Below are 5,062 nucleotides of genomic sequence, written 5' to 3' on the forward strand. Positions count from 1 at the left end.
TTGAATTTTTTCAGGAAAAAAGATTCGGGCGTGCTTTTTTTTTTTTTTATGGCAGCTCTTACAGTCTGCAAGATCTGGGATACCAGAATATAGTTCTCATATTACATTTTGGAGCTGATGTGTGTTTGATGATAAAGTGTAATTAGGTAATGGATCCCATTATTTCTAATGCTTGCTTTTCACAGATCATATTCATCCAGGCGGCAGCTGAAGAGTTTTCTAAACTCAATTAGTGCAAGAATGCTGTGACCAATGGAAAAATGTTTGATGCGTGCCAGAAAACAAATCTTCCCAGCTCTTGGAAATATGTTCTGAAAACAAATAAGGATCACACAAGATTTTCATATTAATAAATATTTTTTTCCTAAGAAAATATTTAAAATCTAAAGTGAAATTTTTTGTTTAATTATCCTTCTCTAAGGAAGCTCTGGAACATAAGCTCTGGAACATAAGGATATGGATTATCCTGATTGGTGTGATTGCTGACTCCCATTTGCAGATTATAAATGTTAATGTCACATTGAGATTGAAAACACAAGCCAATTTGTAATGTAGAAATTGACACAGTGACAGGCATATTCACACTGAAATTTATCGCATGTAAATAATTATCAATACAATAGGTCACTCAGGACCCACTCTTAGCATTGCTACTTGGGAAAAATCACAATTAACGATTGTCTTGACTTTTTAGTTTTGAATGAATAGGATAGCTCTTTCAGTACAATAAACAAAAGAAATACAAAGCCCATCTTGGATCTGAACTTTAAGGCTCGTTGTTTTAGCTCTGTTACCTGACTTGTTTCAGGAATCTGATAAGATGTCGTGACTTAAATTTACAACTGCATCCTATTTACAATGGCTGGAAATGCATATATTCAGTTAACATAGTTTAGCTGGAAAGTGATAGTGTATTAATTGCTCATTTTAGAATCCGTCCATATATTAAAGGCTAAAATCTAAAAATCTAGGACTTAGATTTGGAATATGACTTCATCTATGTTTGACCTCTCTTGCAGTGTACAAGGCTTTAGTGAAATTTATTGACAGTAAATTAGAACTACTTAAAACTCTTCTCCTGTACATCTACAGAAGCTGCTCTTAAGTATGTGTGCGTGAGCTCGTACACTCACACTTCCGTGTATCAACGAGAATCAAAGTTGCAAGAAGCTGACCGGGCAACAACCCAGTGCCCCCAAGCTACACAAATAAGCTAACAAGTAAACAGAATCACACACATGAAACAATTTATTTTTTTAGAACAGAACGGCATCTCCAAGCTTCCTGCTGTATTTTGCTGCCCCTGGAGGCTGCTTCTCAGTTTAGTTCCCTTTTTTAGAAACTAAACACAGCAGGGTCCAGTGGGATCCAGCTGCCCTCTCTCAACTCTTCTGCAGAAAGAGGATTTGTCCTGGCTCTTAGCTTCCGCAGGCCTGTTGGGATCCTTTCTACTTTTCCACGTTAAAGAAATTTATGGAAGAGTGGCCATAGAAATGGACACCTATTTTGCACATCTCTAAAATACAGACTTCTTGCCCCAGTTGGTTTAGTTATGTTCAGATTACAAATACGATGTCGCACTCCATGATCTGTAGGTCTACATTTCTCTTTAAATCTCACTTTTGATGTAACACATACGGAAAGTTGCTATCTTCTAGGTAGGTGAAAAGGTATTATTACTGTTATTGACTGCAGAAATATAGACTATTAATTATGCACGCGCTTAATTTGCTGAAACATGAATCGTGGTTTAGAGCAGAAAGAGGTGGGTTTCTGTGAAGTTATATTAATCTCTACTGAGGTCATGTCTATTTCGGATTTTGAATCTGTTTGTTGTTTCAAGTGAAACATTTTTCCATTGCCTGTGGTAAGAGGGCAGATAAGGCAGAAGTATCAGAGCTCGTGAACTGATGTGTACTTACTGACCTACCAGAGAACTGAGGCATTTTCTCCAGAAATTGGAGCAGTCGAACTCTGAAGGAGAATGAACCTTTTTGGCAAGGCTGTATAAGGGCTCGGGGTGGAAAATCTTGTGTTTATGAAGCAGAGAGAGTGAGCAGAAACGTAGTGACTGCCCAGCTTGTAGCATTAAGGGACAATAATAATGCCTTTTATTCACACGGGGCTGAGTACGGCTCGGTTATCTGGACGCTGCATGCTGCCAGGAATCGTGGAATCATCAAAGCCAGCAGAGTCCCCGTCTGGTGTAGGGTTGTCAAAGTGGTTGTTAACCTGTTACCAGCTGTAGCTCTTGAACTGAGACAGAGGTCAGTTCTCAGAGCCTTGTTACATGTTAATAGCTGAGCATTTTAAAGTAATCTGTCCACCCTCACCTAGCCCTTTGTTCAGGGACAGCGGTGAAGAAGCCGTAGGATCTGGTACCTCCAAATGGCTCTTTTGTCATTCTTTCCTCCGCTGTTCCCAAGAGAATCTAGCCTGTAATATCTGCCCACTAGGAGATCTACACCCAGTTCACAGAAACACAAACAGATGCAGTATTACAACACACGTATTAAAATGACTCTTTTTTTACAAGATCAAAAACAGATAGAAAAAATAAAGTGCTGTGGGAAAGCTTTTACCAAATAAAAATGTCTGTGGAGGCTTGATCATATGTGGGCCTGTGAAAAACACTCAGGAGACTATAAACTTTAGACAAACCAGATGGTTAGACAACAAACCAGATGGTTTTATTTATGCAGACAAAGTTCATATTTAGGGAGGTACTTTGTTCTTCTAGAGAAGGTTTCACACACAAAGTAAAATAATTATGTACGTGTCCTATGATGCTGGACTGGAACATTCAGACAAATTTCAGTCTCATCAAGCAGTGCATTGTCCTTTCGATAGAAATATCATCATAATTACATCATTGGGATACTCGTTGGCTGCTCTTGTACGTGGTGTTGCTTCTTTTTACTGCAGTAGCATCCAAAGGCTTTAGTGAGGATTGTGAGCAGCTTTTGTTAAGTGTTGTAAAATTGCATAGGAGGATACAGTCCTTGCTCAGAAGAATTTAGTCTAAGGAAGGTGAAATGCAATACGGGAGTTGACCAATGATAGAGGAAAGTAAAGGGGAGATAATAGGCTGTTACTGACAGAATTTGGTGGGTTTCAACTGGGAACTAACTCTCCTTTTCAGTATCTATGAAGTTAACCACGCTGACCTTCTAGTCCTTTGGTTTTACTTTTACTGCAAACCCAGAGAGTACATTTGTATTAACGGTAAAGTATATGCACACCTACTTTTCCTTCCCCTTTAAAAGCTGCTTCATCAAAACCTGTTAAAATCTCAAGGTCCCTTGAAATGCCCTGTTTTGTGAATTGTCATCTATACACATTCAGCTGGCCTTCAGCCGCTCCAAGAAACTGTTGCCCTGTCTGGTGGAGGTCAGTTCTCTGACGGAATGGCAAACAATAGGTGCATTCCAGATTATTTCAATGCAAAGTTAACATCTTGGGTTAAAAACCTTACACTGGCAGCAGCCTCCAGCAACACAGCAGTCATAGCAGCTGATGATCTATAATGTCTTAACACAATTCTTTTTTGAGTGTTTATCTACGTCATAATTTCACAGGAGCTTTTGACCCAGATTTTTAATTTTTTTTTTCCTGATGGTGCTACCTATAGCTTCTTGCTGATCTTAGGAAAAAGTATTTCTGGAAAGTGTTATCTACAACCTAATGTAGGTGTGGCATGTAGTGACACATATATTGTGCTTAGCAGATTAAGAAGTGAGAGAAATTGCTTTGGTGACTTTCTTAATATAGTTTTAAAAAAAACAGATGCATGAACTTTTAATATCCATTCCTTATGAAGAATCGCACCTTAATTGTAAACGCCTCTTGAACAGAGATCCGTTCTGGACTCTCTTCATATTTACATTCCATCCAAATTTCAGCTTTGCTGAAAATTTCATCTTATCCATATTCTTATTCAGCTATTGGTTTTATAAAAGTGTTCTTTAAGGGTTATGACTTCTCAGTAGAGCTACGGAGATTCAGAAAATACAGAACAGATAGATAAAATATTTCTTTTTCACTGGTAGCAAAAGTGTCAGGCTGATCTAAATGTTGCAAAGACCACCTCATGATTTTTCCTGGAAAGTATTATCTTTTCAAAATAAATATAGAAATTATAGCACTAGCATTGCATCTATGAACCACAACAAAAGGAAAATATGTATTTTTAAAAATCAAAAAGAGTTATTTAATTTTATGGCAATCAAAGTCAAGAAAAACATACAATATCTCAATTTGAGAAAAAAATGAACTGGGAAAAAAAAACCCAAACACTGGGCATATCAACACGGAAATGATAGTTCCCCTACAGAACAGGAGACCCATATGCATTTGAAACTGTAAAAGAAATGAAGTAGGATTTTCCTCTAGTCATAGAATACAGAGATTGAATGTACACTAACTGGAGACGAAATAATACCCTTGCCATAGCAAGACACCTCTCACAATGTGAGAGGTGCTTTGTACATGGCCCTTCGTGCTCTTACAGGCACCTCGGATGCCGTTTCACTTCTGTAGGTCAGATGCTGCTCTGGGCTCCGTGGGAATCCCTGCGTTTGGCACCTTTTCTTCATGAGGAATAAAAATACGGTGTATCAACTATACAGCATCAAAGAAAGAGATTACTCAGAACAGCGAGCAATAATCCTCCCACACTGACCATCGTTGCCTGTAGTCTTATACAGTGGACGATACTGTTGATGCAAGCTTGCAGTCTTGTCAAATGAAGGAGTTTAGAGAGTAATATAAGTATGGAAATACGGACTCTGGTGATTTTATACCACACAGAAATCAGTAGTTAGATGGGAAATGAACCCCAGGTTTCAAAAATGTTTAAAATGTATATGGCATGTAGGTGCCTAACTCCCAAAGGAATACAAAACCCCTGCCTTTAAGTAACTTAGGAGCCTGAGTTCTGTTTGCAGAATGACATAGATTCATAGTCTATATATAATTGAAAGTTAATTAGATTAGACTTTTTAAAGTATCTGTAACTTTTGTAAATAGGACCTCTGATCATTATCACTGGAAGCCTTTGGAA

Source organism: Aptenodytes forsteri, unplaced genomic scaffold (genome assembly GCF_000699145.1).
Source record: "Aptenodytes forsteri isolate BGI_AS27 unplaced genomic scaffold, ASM69914v1 Scaffold71, whole genome shotgun sequence".
Lineage (NCBI taxonomy): Eukaryota > Metazoa > Chordata > Aves > Sphenisciformes > Spheniscidae > Aptenodytes > Aptenodytes forsteri.